This window comes from Cyprinodon tularosa, unplaced genomic scaffold (genome assembly GCF_016077235.1).
Source record: "Cyprinodon tularosa strain WSP-4 unplaced genomic scaffold, ASM1607723v1 ctg86, whole genome shotgun sequence".
Classification (NCBI taxonomy): Eukaryota; Metazoa; Chordata; class Actinopteri; order Cyprinodontiformes; family Cyprinodontidae; genus Cyprinodon; species Cyprinodon tularosa.
This window is the reverse complement of record NW_024039629.1, coordinates 1,394,453-1,412,270: the sequence shown is the minus strand read 5'-3', so window position 1 is coordinate 1,412,270 and position 17,818 is coordinate 1,394,453.

Sequence of the window (17,818 nt, the reverse complement as noted above, 5' to 3'; positions counted from 1 at the left end):
GCTGTCTGTGGTTCAAGAGTGGCTTGACACAAGGAATGCGACAGCAGAAACCCATGTCTTTCATACGTCTGTGTGTGGTGGTTCTTGAAGCACTCACTCCAGCTGCAGTCCACTCTTTGTGAATCTCCCCCACATTTTTGAATGGGTTTTGTTTCACAATCCTCTCCAGGGTGCGGTTATCTCTCTTGCTTGTACACTTTTTTCGACCACATCTTTTCCTTCCCTTCGCCTCTCTATTAATGTGCTTGGACACTGAGCTCTGTGAACAGCCAGCCTCTTTAGCGATGACCTTTTGTGTCTTGCCCTCCTTGTGCAAGGTGTCGATGGTCGTCTTTTGGACAACTGTCAAGTCAGCAGTCCTCCCCATGATTGTGTAGCCTATAGAACTAGACTGAAAGACCATTTAAAGGCTTTTGCAGGTGGTTTGAGTTAATTAGCTGATTAGAGTGTGGCACCAGGGGCCATCAATTTTGAACCTTTTCACAATATTCTAATTTTCTGATATGATGAATTTGAGATTTTCATTTGTTGTCATTTGTAATCATCAAAATTAAACAAAATAAACATCTGAAATATATGAGTTTGTATGTAATGTATGAATATAATATACAAGTTTCACTTTTTAAATGGAATTACTGAAATCAATCTACTTTTTCATGATATTCTAATTTTATGACCAGCACCTGTAAATGATTTAAATTAGGTTTGGTCCGGATTAGCAAGCAGGTGGGTCCGGATCCAGACCCTGGCCAACTAATCTGTGAAATCTGGTATAGAGCCTTAGAGACCATATTTATGTAAATACATTTTGGTGACTGCAGTTGAAAACATAAAATAATTAGATGGGAGTTAGATGATCAGAGCGGTGGAATTCATGGAGATTAAATTATTGCTGCAAGAATGCAAGTGGCTAGCTTTTAGGAAAGCAAAAATACATGTCCACAGTGCTCATGCTGAATTTCTTATGCTGTCATTTCTATATGCTTTTGATAAATGAACTGCTATTTCAGGTCAAAGTTACTTCAAATTCCAAAAAAACTGCCCATATCATTGACTCAAAGTTACAATCAGGATACAATTGTTTTCCTTTTTTTTGAATGTATTATTGTTAGTTTTACATCAAAATAACACAACAAAATAACATGAATTCAAGATTAGCCCAAGGCTTAAATGAAAAAAAAAGCAGCTATTATTGTTACTGCTATTTCAAATTAGAAAACATACTTGTTTAACAAATAATGTGTCCAAAACGAGCTTTTAAACACCTTTTAACATGCGAGGACAAGTATTATCTTAAAAAAACAACCGACAATGTGCAAACTGTGAATTTTGACAAACAGAAGTAATAGCAGTAGCTACAAGTGTGCTTCTGTACTGAAATGCTTATTATGGTTTAGATCTGGGCTTGTCATGATGGGTTCACTAAAAGCGACCCAAGAATGCAGAACACCACTGACGGACACAAGGATGAAAGTTTAACAGTTTATTTATGGACAAACACACAGAATATACTGGTTCAGGTTCGGGGCCTGGATTCTGGTTCACCGGAGTCTGCGTGAGAGATAGTTCAGTTAGCGTTGTCAACGGAGGTTTGATTTCCTGAAGTTTACTGATTGTACCTTGAGGGTTCTTGAGGTTAGCTTTGGGAGAGTCACTGTTGGTTCTGGAGAAGAGTTCATCAGCAGAGTCCGTTTGCTGCTTCAGCGTCTCACGTCTAATATGAACAGACCTTGGCTTTGGGTTTTCCAGCTCTAATCCAGAGCTGCTTGGAGGTTCTCTGTGAATCTTCAGGTTTGGCTCTGAGGGTCGGCTCGGCAGGTTAGCTCTTCCTGAGCTTTCACAGAGGAGGCACAGGTTTCCTGGAAAACAGAAACAGGGATTAGAATCCAAGCTGGATTCAAAAGTCATCGAAATACTCTGAGGATCTAGGCTTAAGCGCTGACCAACTGGAACAACACTGCGGCGTTGAGGCAAGGTCTGAAGACAGCTTAAGTAGTGGATCCTCTGATGATCTTGACGAGCTGCAGCTGTGTAGGAGGCTCCCTCAGAGGATCCACGGCGGACTCTGCTGGAGAAAGGTGGAATTTCTCCAGCTCCCAACAGTACCCCCCCTCAACGACCGCCCCTTGGCGGTCCGGAAGAGGTTGATGGGCAGGAACGCTCGTACTCCTCGATAAGGGCTGGATCGAGGATGTACGAGCCTGGAACCCACTGGCGATCCTCCGGTCCGTAGCCCTCCCAGTCGACGAGGTACTGCCAACCGCGACCTCGTCGACGGGAGTCCACGATGCGGCGAACCGTGAAGGCCGGATGACCATCGACCTCCAGGGCGGGTGGTGGGGAGTTGGACGGTGGGCACAGAGGGCTCGAGGAGACAGGCTTGATCTGAGACACGTGGAAGGTAGGGTGGATTCGGAGGGACTGAGGTAGTTGAAGACGGACGGCTGAAGGGTTGATGACTCGAGTAATCCTGTAGGGTCCGATGAATCTAGGGGAGAGTTTTCGAGACATCCCCTTGAGGGGGAAGTGGTTGAAGCAGGCCAGAAGGAGGTTGGTGTGAGGCTTTGTTACGGGCACATGTGGGGCAAGCCAACACATACTCCTTAACGTCCCTGTGGAGAGTGGGCCACCAGAAGCGTCTGGAGATGAGAGCTACAGTCCTACTGACTCCTGGGTGAGCAGAAAATTTGGCGGCATGCATCCACTGGATGAGACGGGACCTGACGGAAGATGGAACATAGGTTCGGTTAGAAGGACCGTTACCTGGATCGGGTTCAGTGGCCAGGGCTGAGTTGATGAGGTCAGTTATTTCCCAGTTGACCACTCCCACTGTACAGGAAGCCGGAAGAACAGGTTCAGGTGTCTCGGAATGATCGACGGAGTAGAGACGAGAGAGAGAATCGGGCTTCACGTTCTTGGATCCGGGTCTGTAGGAGATGATGAGATTGAACCGAGAAAAGAAGATTGACCACCTGGATTGGCAGGGATTAGCTTGTTTGGTTGACTGGATGTAAGCCCGGTTCTTGTGGTCTGTCCATACAAGAACCGGGTGCTCAGCTCCCTCCAGCCAATGCCTCCATTCCTCCAACGCCAGTTTGATGGCCAGAAGTTCTCGGTCACCCACATCATAATTTTGCTCAGCGGAAGAAAGTCTACGGGAGAAGAAAGCACAAGGGTGTATGTTTTGATCAGAGTCGAGTCTCTGGGATAGGACTGCTCCAACACCGGAATCTGAAGCATCCACCTCAAGGATAAACTGCTTAGCCGGATCAGGTTGAATAAGGACTGGTGCTCTGGAAAACAATGACTTTAGTTTTTCAAACGCTGCTTGAGCCTCGGGAGTCCACTGAAAACTGCGTTTGACAGAGGTCAGAGAAGTTAATGGAAGGGCTGTCTGGCTGTAGTTTCTGATAAACCGACGATAGAAGTTAGCAAAACCCAAAAACCTTTGTAGCTGTTTGCGGTTCTCAGGAACTGGCCAGTCTAAGACTGCCTTAATTTTGTCCTCAGAAGGTTTTACCTGGCCGCCCTCGAGCACAAACCCCAAAAAGGTGACTGAAAGTTGATGAAATTCGCACTTCTCGGCTTTCACGAACAGCTTGTTTTCCAGCAGTCTCTGTAAGACAAGGCGGACATGTTTCTTGTGTTCATCGAGGTTTTTGGAGTAGATGAGTATGTCGTCAATGTACACGAAAACAAACACATTGAGAAAGTCTCTGAGAACATCATTTACGAGGGCCTGGAAGCAGGCTAGAGCGTTAGTTAGCCCAAAGGGCATGACTAGATATTCGAATTGGCCCAAGGGTGTTTTGAAGGCAGTTTTCCATTCGTCGCCTTCACGGATCCTAAGGAGATGATAAGCGTTTCGTAGATCCAGTTTAGAAAACACAGTAGCTCCCTGTACGGGTTCAAAAGCAGAGGCAAGGAGAGGCAGTGGGTATTTGTTTTTAATAGTAATCTGGTTCAAACCTCGATAGTCAATACATGGTCTCAGGGAACCATCCTTCTTCCCTACGAAGAAGAACCCGGCGCCCAATGGAGAGGATGATGGGCGAATTATTCCAGCAGCTAATGACTCGTTTATGTATTTTTCCATTGTTTCTCTCTCGGGCTTGGAAATATTATACAGTCTGCTGCTAGGTAGAGGAGCACCAGGTAAAAGTTCGATGGCGCAATCGTATGGTCTGTGTGGAGGTAGGGACGTCGCACTGACCTTACTGAAGACAGGGGCTAGGTCATGGTACTCAGAAGGAACTGAAGAAAGGTCAGGAGAGTCCATCTCCCCCCCACTTCTAGGAGACCCCACCAAGGGGGCAGCAGAACGAAGGCATGTCTCGTGGCATGAGATGGACCATGATTCCAGGTGACGTTCAGTCCAGTTAATGTGAAGATTATGCTTCTCCAACCATTCGAAACCAAGCACCAGCGGGGAACATGCAGAGGGAAAAACAAAAAATGTTATTGTCTCTCGGTGGTTACCTGACAGAAGTAGCTCGAGGGGCTGAGTTTGGTGGGTAACTTGATGGAGTCTTTTTCCGTCAATAGCGGATACACTGAGAGGCTGAGTCAGCGGAATGGTTTCAATTTGGAGTTGCTGGACGAGGTTAGAATCGATTAGGTTACGTTCACAGCCTGAGTCGATGAATGCAGAGAAAGAGAGGCTTTGATTAGCACAGAAAAGCGTGGCAGGCAGCAACAGTCGAGGAGATTTCTTAGTGTTTATTTGGCCCGCCAGACTCCTCAGATCCTCTGGCGGGCCCAGGCTTTTGATTTAGCCGGGCAGGAAGCAATGAAGTGTCCACTCTCACCACAGTAGATACATAGTCTGCTTAGAAAACGCCTTTGTCTCTCCTCTGGAGTGAGCCTGGTGTGTCCCACCTGCATGGGTTCGACATGCCTTTCGCCCGAATGAGAGGCCTGAACAGGCAACGGTAGAGTCTGGGACTTAGGCCTCTGAATGGGCAGCTGCTCTGTAGAGGGAGAACAAACAGTCACGTTATGTGAGGCAGAAAAAGGTGTACCCTGCTTCTTAGAACTGTTTCGGGCACGGATTCTATTATCCAATCTAATGGAGAGGCGAATTAAATCTTCGAGGGTAGCAGGTTCGTCGAGGGTTGCGAGCTCATCTTTAATGTGCTCGTTTAATGCCATGAAAAAGCCTCCCTTTAAGGCGCTTTGGTTCCATCCGGAAGATGCCGCTTTAACCCAGAAGTTAATGGAAAATTCTGCCACCGAAGAGTTTCCCTGTTTAAGGTTGAAAAGAGCTCTAGAATCAATAGTTTGGTCAGTTTCTTGGTTGAATACCTGGGTAAATTTGGAAATGAAATCAGAGTAGTAGCAGTTTAAGCTATCGTCAGCGGCAAATCTTGCCTGAGCCCATTCTAAGGCTCTTCCTGTTAACTGCGAGAGAATGAAAGTTATCTTCTTGTGATCCGTGGAAAAACAGCCAGGGGAGTTCTGAAAAATCAACCGACATTGAAATAAAAATCCTTTGCAATCTTTCATGTTACCAGAAAATCTTTCTGGGAGACTAGGACGGAACTTTGATGACGTCACAGCTGGTGACCTCGGAGGAGGGACTGGACCCGGAAATGGTTGCTGTACTGGCGCAGCATTAGCGCTGTTCACGTAGTTAGCATAGCTTTGAATAGCTTGATTCTGTCTTTCAATGTGGGTGTTTAACTCACGTAGAGCCAGGCTGTGTCCATGAATTTGGGCAGCCTGTTCCTCTAGTCGACGGATGTAGTGATCTGCTGGGCCTTGAGTTTGGCCGCAGTGTTCTGTCATGATGGGTTCACTAAAAGCGACCCAAGAATGCAGAACACCACTGACGGACACAATGATAAAAGTTTAACAGTTTATTTATGGACAAACACACAGAATATACTGGTTCAGGTTCGGGGCCTGGATTCTGGTTCACCGGAGTCTGCGTGAGAGATAGTTCAGTTAGCGTTGTCAACGGAGGTTTGATTTCCTGAAGTTTACTGATTGTACCTTGAGGGTTCTTGAGGTTAGCTTTGGGAGAGTCACTGTTGGTTCTGGAGAAGAGTTCATCAGCAGAGTCCGTTTGCTGCTTCAGCGTCTCACGTCTAATATGAACAGACCTTGGCTTTGGGTTTTCCAGCTCTAGTCCAGAGCTGCTTGGAGGTTCTCTGTGAATCTTCAGGTTTGGCTCTGAGGGTCGGCTCGGCAGGTTAGCTCTTCCTGAGCTTTCACAGAGGAGGCACAGGTTTCCTGGAAAACAGACACAGGGATTAGAATCCAAGCTGGATTCAAAAGTCATCGAAATACTCTGAGGATCTAGGCTTAAGCGCTGACCAACTGGAACAACACTGCGGCGTTGAGGCAAGGTCTGAAGACAGCTTAAGTAGTGGATCCTCTGATGATCTTGACGAGCTGCAGCTGTGCAGGAGGCTCCCTCAGAGGATCCACGGCGGACTCTGCTGGAGAAAGGTGGAATTTCTCCAGCTCCCAACAGGGCTAATAAGCTCTTTGATTGTTCTTGAACAGTTTAATGGGAGCAGAACAAAATGGAAATTATGATCAATATTGTTTTGAATGTACAGAAATACCGTGAGAATTAAGCTTGCAGGAAAGGTAAAATTCTTTCACAGTACCAAAAATGTTTTACAGCATAAACAAATTTTTTGCGCTTCTTGGAAACGCCTCCTCCACTACTCGAAGCCTTACAGTAGCTTATCTCATAACATTACTACTTTCCATCAACTTCATCATTAAACCTACACGAACCATGTCTGCACCTTTGCTTCTGTCTCTGCATTTGGGTCCTCTACCAACATCCACCAAAGCTGACAGAATGTCCATTTTAAAGTACCAATTATTAGGATAATTGTAATGATGATGATGTGTGAGTTTATTACACCTTGGTATTGGCTGGCTGTTGCATGTCAGAATTTATGTTTTTCACAATAGTTCATCAAGTTAAAACAGTTCCTCTGTCCAGATATACAGTTATAATCTTCATTCTGTACGTGGTGAAGATTTGGAAATGGAATGAGAGCAGTGTCCTTCAACTAAGAACATATTTTGATAAGCCTGGCACCATGATGTCTACTCATTTGCAAACGTGTATGATGCAAAATATGATGATGTGGCAGGCTGGAGATGCATAAAATTCCTTTTTAACTGTTAATAGGGACCATTCCTGAGAGGTAAGCCCAGAGGGGACCAGATGCCATTCTGTAAATTTTAAGCAACTTCTCTGATCTGAGTAAGATTACAATTTCTATCAAAATCTGTTGTCATGTCTCCTGGTTATTTGATAAATATAAGTTATGAAGTGGTATTTAAAGAGTCCCAAGTGATCTCTTTTCAGGAAAAAATACCGGCGAGATAGAGTGTCAAGGTGCATACACAGAGCCCATCTATAATATTATTCAAAGTACGACTGAAGATATTAAAGCTGATTTGATTTAAAATACAATTTGAAAGAAAAAAATCTTAGACACAGTATGTTATAATATAATGTTTTCCCTCATCTATTTTAGGTCAAAGATTGACTTCTGATTTGCTGTGATAGCAGTACATGAGAGAATGCTGTTAGGGAAAGCAGAAAAACAGGGAAAGCCTTTGATGTTCAGCTCTTTCTATGGATAATTTGGAGTTTTAAGAAAATGGCTCTCAATCTGGTGTCCAAAAGGAGAGCTTTGTTTTCGGTGGTCAAAGGTTCAGGGATTTATGTGTTTTGTCAGCGTGCCAAAGCTGCTGGGCCACACATGAAGCACTCAGTGATGCCAGATTTAAAGCAACCCTGTATACCATGCCTAAGCACATCAGCTGGCTCTAATCTGGGATTTTCACTGTTTCTTTTTCTTTCATTAAGCTTTGCAATGCAAATATTGCACATCATACACAGACCTCCAGTTATATCCTATATGTGCTGCATTGTTTATCCAATTGTAAAAAAGATTTTTTTAAAACAACTTGATACATAGTTGTACTGCATTCAAAATGCAATTTCCCAATGTTGCTTTTTTAAGGTTGCAGTGTTATGCAATTCGGATCTCTTTCTTTTTCATTGGATCAAATTTCTCTCTCCAGTCGCTCCATTTTTCTAACCATTTTACCCTGTCTCCAAGTCTAAGCGGATATCTGCAGATAGGTTCAGTACACATGGGACTCAATAATGAAAGCAAAACTTGTAGTGATATGGAATTCTAAAGGAAATGAGGTAAATTATGGCAGAAGATGGCAATTTACCCATTGATGTCAGCAGCAGATTGATAGTAAATGGACCATTCTTTGTGTCCTCTCTCTTATTATGCTTAATGTCTCCAGATGAAAACTGGTTATTGGAATTTTATATGATATATTAGACAGGTCTTAGCCTCTTTTAAATCACTAAAAGAGGTTAAGGTTTGAACACAACCTTTAACCAAAAAAAGAGGTTCTGTTCAGTCATGGTGTTTAGTTTATTTAAGATCCCCATTACAGTACAGTAGCTGTTAGCCTGACGTAGTCCGACTCAATTCTAGTCAGAATATGAGTCTGATACTGCTCCATAGAGCTGTGATTATGGGGCGTGTTTCGGACGAACCAGGAAAAAAAATGCCTCTGCACTCAATTGGATAGACCTACAACCAATAAGAGCAACGGAGTGCGTGACGTATGTTAAGCCAGGCATAGTTGTTGTCCACAAAAATCAAAGCGTGCAGTTTCACGCCTAGAATAAGAAGATGAGACTTGATCGCGTTTCTCTGTTCCTCTTTTAAAATTAATTTGCTGTCGATATCTTCTAGAACAGACCTAATAGCAGAATCTACTCACCCAAACTCTCCAGCGGCAGCCATTATTGTTGTCACCCAAGCGCGCTTTGGTCACGTGGTTGATAACGTTACTCTTGATCATCTGTCCATCATCGTATAAAGCCCGCCCTGACAATTTGATTGGATCGCCTGACAGTGGGCTATAATACTCGCGCTACTATGGAGCAGAGCCAGACCGAACTTCCCGAACTCAAACCTTGTGGGCGGGACTAAGTTCTGACTGGCACCCAGGCTAAGTAGCTGTAGCTGTAGCTTGCTATTTTTTGTTGGACCTGGGGTCCAACAAAAAATATGAAATAAAAAATACAAATAAAATAAAATATGGACATTAAAACAACATCTCCCATAATCTATACATATACATAAATACATACACACATACATACTCATACATATATACAGTACATATACATACATACCCATATACATACATAGAAACAATCCAAACTAATCAAAACAAACTACAAAGCACAGCAAGTGAAGAAGACTGTGTACTCCCTCACAGTCATAGAACCATGTGATCTAACCTGTTAATTTTACTTTTGTCATTGCCATTACCTTCTTCTCTACATACACATACACTTTTCTAATGCACAGTGATTCACACTTTTAAACAATAACATCCAAGTGTATGTATATACCTTTACACATACACACAAACATATTCATCTCTAGTCCTCTATACATCATTCTAATCGTGTTTTATGAGACAACCTCTACATTTAATAAATGTTCTTTCAATGATCTTTTAAATCTCCTTAGATCAGTTATCAATTTAATGCAGTTTGGCAGTAAATTCCATGCTTTCATACCTCTATACATAACAGTTCTTATAAAGGCATTTGACTTTGCTTTAGGCAAACTAAAGTTTCCTTCAGTTGCATGTCTAGTCATGTATTCGTGATTCTCCGAACTAAAAGTAAGGTTTGTAAATAAAATATAAGGTGTTTTTAATACAGATACATTTCTAATCATAGGAGTCAATGAGTATGAAATTCTGTCTTTGACCAACAACCAGTTTAACTTTTTATGCATTGTTATGATATTTGTCCTTAAATCATACTTCAATATTATCCGGGCAGCTCTATTTTGTACATGTTGTAGTTTATGTAGCATCTCTCCAGGGGCACTTGACCAAGCGATGTGTGTACAGCTACAGCTACAGTGTAGCAAAAACAGCCTCTAAACATTAAGCAAAAAAGAGCTGCGGCATTTACTACATTCAAAATAAAAAAAACACATGTCAGAGAGAGAAGTTTTTTTACAAGCAACATTTTGTATAACCCTGTTCTTCACCAACAATAAAGATGTAGTCCAACAATCTGCTATAATTCTCTTAAGAATATTCAAAAAATATATATTCTTTCCTATTTCATCAGAGCCTTGTTATTCTGATTTAACACTAAGAGCCTGACAGGACTAACATGTTTACATAATAATGATATTAGTAACTGTTAGTTTTTCATTGTAAAAGTCATCTTAATAATTACATCTTACCTTTTTTTCAATGCTGTTATATTACTTGCAATCTAAGTTATTAGATACAACTTATTAGTTACAAGCTTAATAAATCAAAACTGTGTTTTATAGGGAAGCTTTCTCTGTTGCAGTAGAATTTTTCCTGCAAGGATAACCAGGGAGCTGAGATGTGCATACATGACGATTTGGTGAGTGGAGCTGAGACAGAAGCATAGGTGACACCTGTTTGCTGAGAAGCTGTAACGTGGGTTTTGATGTGGATGTTCAGCATGCCTTGAACAGAGACAGAGAGAAGAGACAATGGCACAGAGCCACTGATTCAATGACAGTGTTGTAAAAGAAAAACATTATTTTTTTAAACACAGAAATACAGTGATTATTCGGTCCGGTTTGTTTCTGGAATAGCGTAACCCTCTGTTCATTTCTATTGCAGTTTTAATGTTTTTTTTTTTTTGTTTGTTTGTTTTTTTTTATTAAAAGGTATATTTTTCCCTTTTAACAAGTTAAATGCTGTCAATGTGCAAAAATATAAAGTTCGAAAACCTCAACTTACAACTTATTTTATTGATTGTTCTTTTATTACAAACACAAACATAATCATAATCTACATAAATATATTGCACTCACTTATCCCAGCACACAAAAAAGGGGGCATATTAGTATTCAGTGTTTTCACATATGTGTCCCTTTTAATCAATGATGGACGCATTAATTAATAACAACATTTTATATTTCATGATTAAACCTCCATGTCAGGATTTTAAATTGTTAGTGTAGTCTGCTGTCTGTCTGTGTCCTAAACACTCCTTAATTATTACGGCGATTAACTTTACTATACTCTGTGTTGCGTTCTGTTGAAGGAGAGACCCGGACAACAGGTTTAGCCAGTTGCTCTTTAATGCAGTTAGCCTGCCCGATTCTGCAGAAATGGACAAAAATGCTCAGTAACATGCAGCTTCTTCAAAACATACACAGGTCAGCATCCCGTTTTCATAAAAGCACATGGGGAAAACACATAACTGTAGCAGGGAAATGTCTGCTCTAGTAGAAAAAGACATATTGCTGAGTTCGAATCCAGCAGTTGCGTCTGGTGAAGGCCAGATTCGTCGACCGATTACGTCATAGTGAGGCACTGAGGCCTGTCTGGATTGGAAGACTCCTCATTATGCGGTCGACAAATGCATTCTTCTTTTTGCCCATTTTGAAGGACAGGTCCGGTGTATCGCACTTAGCATTGAAATTCCCCTGATTCATTGCGAGTCCAAGCAAGCCAGCTGTTCCATGCTGAGGAAAAAGGTTTTTGGTGCCGAACAATGATGAATATTGTAAGTGCAGTTTAATATAATACAAGCATGTGAATGATTTAATCTGAAATGAATGGAAATGGTTGTTTTTAATGGTTATTGAGTCAGATATGTGGTGGGTAATGATTGGTTTATTGAGAGGTTTTATGTTACCCTCTGCAAATGGGTTTGGCTGTCATTTAAGGACAGATTTCAATATATTTGCGGTGTGGTGACTATAAATCTGAAACGGTACTGCCTTTGAAGCTCCTTGAAAATGTTATTAGCTGTCGGGATCCTCAGGCTTGCCCACCAGAGGGCGCCGAGGATCCTCTTCTGTTTTATGTTGTTTTCTGTTAGGACTGGGGTTACTGTTGGGATCTGGAGAGTTACCATCTGTCTCCAGCAGAGAGTGCTGTGGGTCTCCTGGGCTGGAGCCTCCAGCACACCTGAAGCTCATCAGCCCATCCGGAGACCTTCCTACATAAGCAGCAGCGAGACCTTCCTTCAACGCCGCAGTGTTGACCAAGTTTGGAAACCTGATCGAAGTCTAAAGCTCTGGATGAGCTTTGTCTGGAAACCTGCCTGCCTGCCCAAGGAAGCCAAACCCGAAGACACCAGTCTGGATTCCTCCAACAGCTCTCAAGGAAGAGCTAGGAAACCAAGTCAAAGTCTGAAACTCACGAGTCAGAAGCTAGACGCTGCTGCCGCTGAGCTCCCTGCTGAATCTACAGTCTCTGGACCCAACCGGTTCCCCCTCTCTCAAAGGATCTGCCAGAACCTAATCTAGGTACATTCTGAATTTACACACTCGACAAGCCATCTCTCTGCCTGGCTAATCAAACTATCCATCTCTGCAGATGTCAGTGATTCCAGTCCTGGACCTGTACCAGAACCAGTTCATAATTACTCTGTGTGTTTTTCAATAAACTCTGTTAAACTTTTACTCAGCTTCCTGTGGTGTTCTGCATGTGGGTTCAGCCTCTCAAGCCTATCATGACATTAGCATCCAGAACAGCAGTGAGAAGCGATGGAGAGTTATGTAACTAGATGATTTAAATAATAAATATAATGCCTAATTCTCTATAATTGCCTAATTGATCAATGTAGTTCAAGGTTGCCTCAGTAATATTCCAGTATTCCAGTTAAAAATAAATTTACTGAAGGAATGAATACAATAGACAAAAAATGCAATTTTAAGAAAAGTGTGAACAAATATCTTATATCATAGTTCCTTAAAAAAAAAAAATACTGAATTTGAATCTGATATCCATGCATTGAGAACCAAATATCTCTAATTTTCTGGAGCCTTCTGACAGTTATAAAAGATAGATCGTCAGCGTCACACCAGTCAGAGTAGATTCCGTCTCATTTCTGGGGCACCAAAATATAATCTTATAAGCCTGATCTGCATTAGAGAGTCCCTATGCAAAATATCAACTAAAAGATTCATGTGTATTACCACTACAACATTTGCTTGATCCACCACACTTCAAAGCAAATATCAGATGTAAAATGGGTCAGATTTTTTTCACCCCCTAATCATTTCCCATCAGAGACAGCTGTTCTCTCTCCTCGTGTTGGAGTGGGCACCTGGTTGCTTACAACTACAGGGCAGAGCTTACTGATGCTTAATGTCAAAGCTTTCTTTTACTATAGGTGATAAAGATCATATTTATAACTGGTCATATTTTTTGTGAAGAGTTAGGTCCTCCTAAATGATCCAATGCATAGAACAAGGAGAGATGTACTGAGAACATTAAAGTTAAAATTCAAACGGTTTGATGCACGGGACTCATTTTCATTTTATTAAATTTGCCAATTGTTTGATATTTATAAAGTTCCTCTCTCCGAAAGAACTTATATACTTGCAGACAACTTTAATCACTTCCTTCCTGTGCGGCTTGCCTCTTAAAATTATATGCTTCATATTCAGTAATGCTCAAAGCAATTTGCACAGACACAGATATAAATGTTTCTTCCTCTTCGCACTTAAGAAAAATTAGACTACACACAGTTTAACCACTTTGACACAGTGTGTACCCTGATACAGCATTCTTTTCCTCACTTTTTCTTTCTTCCGAAACCTTTCCTCAGGGAAACAAAATTTGTAATCAGCTTAGTTTTGTTGATGCATCAGACATTTTTAATCAGCAGTATTGAAAGGAGAGCTGCTCAACACTAAATCGCTTGGCAAATGAAGCTCGCTGAAGGAGAAAAACATTGGAAGGAATTGCAAAGTATATATTTGTCTTATTATCTATATATCACAAATATTATAAAGATCCGAAACTTACATTTTCTTTATAGTTTATATGTGTTTAAGAATATAAGAAAGATAACAAAGGAAGAGAAGAATTGATTAAATGCTTCCAATTTGAATAGAGGACTGGTAAATTTGCTTTTCAAATCACAACCACTTTTTTGGATGTTTTTAATTTGTATTTTCCTTTTATATTTTTTCATATGTTTAAAAACTATACTCTTTGAAATTAAAGAGTAATAAGGTCAACAGGTTCCCTCATACCTTTTAATTAAAACTAAAGCAAAATGGTATGATAGGTGTCTTATTTAAATAATTCAATATCATTAATTGCCACAGTCTTTCATTCACATTTTATACAAAACCATCTTTAAGATACTCATTAAGATTAAAATCTAAAGTTTCTGTCTTCCAGGCTTCTTGTCTACACTGTGCCTCATTTATAAACTTATGAAAGGATTTTTAGGACATTTTTACCAAAGGTGCACCTCATGCCAACTAAAATTTGGTAATGATCATCAACCTAATGATCATCTGGTGTGTGTTCTGCTCTCACTTTCTTTATTCACTCTTCTTTCTAGTCTGATCAGCATATCAAGACTTTGAGCGAAGCATTGCTCACATCTCCTGCTTTTTGTATTCAGTATAATATTTCGGGGCTACGTTTCACAAAGTAGGGGAAGCAGAGAGTTAATTCCGTTGCTCTGTACTTGTGACAGTGTAATGACAATAAAACACTGGGGAAAAAAATGTTGCTCATGTTAAACAAAACACAAACAAATCATTCTCATATCCTGTAAACTGAGTTGTGGAATCCTCTTCCTCCTATATATTTGATTCTCTGCGAAAAAGTGCCGATCATTCTTTAATAAGGTCCTCATCAAAAGTAAATGGAATGTTTGTTTTTAAACCCTAATGTGCCTAACGCACCCATTGAATAGTTCAGACTTAGACTTAACATATTTTTATGCACAATGTTAAAAAAATCTCCTTAGTAAATCAGGAAATAAAACAACGTGATTGGTTGTAAGTAGAGCGGAGACAGAGAACACCCCCCGAGTTTACTGAACAAAATCACCGAGCAGTTTAGCTCTGGGGAGAATGTTACTACGGCAAGTAAAACAGAGGTTGAGGAAGCTCTCTTTGTGAAACTCAAGTTTCCTGTATTTCAGGTTTAGAAAACCTAGAGTTTTCAAAAAACCTGCTTCTCGAAACGGACCCCAGATCCTTCCTGCCTACAGCTACCATCACCTACAACAGCAGGCTAAGAAAAACCAAATAATAAAGTAATGGTGTTATTTATCCATAAATCCATTACTGCACTTACTGTACTCGTCACATGGCAATGTTAAGGTAACCAATGGAACCATTGTATTCTCATGCACCCTTCTATCTCTTAACAGGTGTTGTTTCAGAGAGTTACCCCAAGTCCTCAAGAAAATCTGCTCCAACAAGTCAGTTAATGTAAATTCCAAGTCTTTGAAGTCTGGGTAGACTGAAATTTGTGTAGTGTTTCTCTACCCTAACCCTCTACCCCAAGCAATGTGTTATTTTATGTAATTATGGGGAAAATGTGGCTCCTCTTAGGCCCTCCACAACCACTATTGAGCATTTTTTCTATGGATATACTTTACATGCACACTCACAAACAACTACAGGTGCTTGGTTCCAGGTACTCAGAAATTTACTTCCATACAGAAAGCCCACATTCTTACCTTCAGGTAACATCAAGTACATGTCAGATTAAATAATACTACTTCAGCGATAGTTTCAAGGTGTTACTTTATTGTATGTCTTGTACCATGTCTGTTGGTTGTGCTGTTCTTTTTACATCTCGTTGCAGGTGATAAGCAGACTGAAATTTTTTTTTATCATTATCTCCCTTCTATCTCCTCTTTCTTTTATCTTTTCTTCTTTTTTTCCTGTTTTTCCTCTTCCATTCTATTTACATTGCAGTGTCCTTTTAATCAGTAAAACCCCCTGCATAATTATAAAGCATTTTATATGCATGACACAAGCGGAACACTATGGCAATAGCCCTACTGCTCCACTTCTGAAAGTAAAATCTGTTGGCATCAATAGAAAAAAAAAAAAAAAAATTGGCTGCACACTTTGCCAGTGCACTCATCATGATCATCCTCATCAACATATCACACTGTATGTGTTTATCAAGTGTTATCTAACACTAGCCGAAGTTAAAACAAAGTGCTGAACATCTAAACCAATAAAGGGTGATGTCATTATGTTGCCGTTGATGACTTGCTAGATTACCCATTTCATTCACCTGCCTAGCTCGACCCAATTTCTTATTACTGCTCATCTGTTTCACCTGCTCCAGCCTCTATTTAACCTGCTTTTTCCGTTCATCAGTGCCAGATTGTTTCTGCAGTTTGACCAGTAGATGTAGTTGAAAATTATGCAATGGCTTTGACATTTTTGACATGTGCCTGTAAGGGCTAACTACAGGCTGTGGACTTCCTGATAGTAAAGCATTGCAATAGTCCAGCCTTAAAGTAACAAATGCATGGACTAGTACCTCAGCAATATACTATTGATGAAAGAAGAAAATTCTAGAAACCTCTTTGGTAGGATTTGAATGACAAGTCTTAGTCAAAAATAACACCAAGGTTTTCTACTTTATTATCTGAGATTAATTTAATTCCATCCAGATGAAGTAATTAATCAGATTATGTTTCAGAGACTCTGGTCCTAAAACAATAACATATTAAAATTAAACATTTAAGAGTCTTCAAGACATGCCTTTAGTAATCGGTTAGTTTAATGAGAATTTATGGAGTGATATACAGTAGCTGAGAATTATCAGCATAAGAGTGGAAACCCATGCTGTCTCATAATTATACACATATACAATGAATATAATTGGCAATAGCACTGATCTCTGTGGTACTCCAGTTAACCCTTGAGCATCATTTACATAAAGAAATCTATTAGACAAATAACTTTTAAACCAGCCCAGCGCTGTTCCCTAATTCTTACAAAATGTTCAAATCTTTCTGAAAGAATATTGTCATCTGTACCAAATGCAGCGCTCTGATTTAACAGGACAAGCACAGCTACAAGTTAATTAACTGAGGCCATGATAATACCATTAGAGACTTTCACCAGTGCTGTTTCAGTGCTATGATGAGCTCTGACACCTGACTGAAATTTTTCAAAAAGGTCATCATGGAGTTAGTAGTCACACACCTGTTTAGCAACTATTTTATCAGGAATTTTAGAAAGGAAAGGACAATTAGATATGTCAATAATTGACAAAGTCATCTGGGTTGAGAGACAGTTTCTTAAGTAGAAGTTTAAATACAGAAAGCTTGAGGTTCATATCCATGTAACAGGACTAGATTAATCATATCTAGAACAAGAATGGGAATCAGAGAGAATACTTCCTTAAATAATTCGGTTGGAATTGCATCTAACATACAGTACAAGTTGAAGGCTTAGATGAAGATAATAGTCTTACTAACTATGAAAGCTCAATTGGAACAAAACAGTGCAAACCTATTTCTGGTTCTAAAGTTACATCAGATGCTGCCTCACTTTCCAGAGATGAACCAGTTATATTTAGAGGGGAGCCAATTATATAGTTTTTTTATAGAATCAATGTTATTTGTAAAGAATACCATTAAATCATTAATGCTAAAAGCAAGAGGTATAGATGGCTCTGTATGAGTTAGGCATCTATTATGTTGTTTGTCCCATTTTTTAACATTTGTATTTAAAGTGAAGTAATAAAAAGTTATGCATAAAATGGGCAAGAACAAATAACCTTCTTAATGACTATAAAAGACAAAACAGTCAAAGCAAGTTATACAATTTGAACTTATTTTAATAATGACCCACTGCTTTACAATAATACATGGACACATGTAATTTTCTATTGCAAGGTAATTTTTATGTTAATCAGTATGTTAAAGAATTATGTCACTGTTAAAAAAGAAATCCACATCAGTAGGCATTTTTTTAAAAGTCTTTCAGCTCAGCCTGTATTC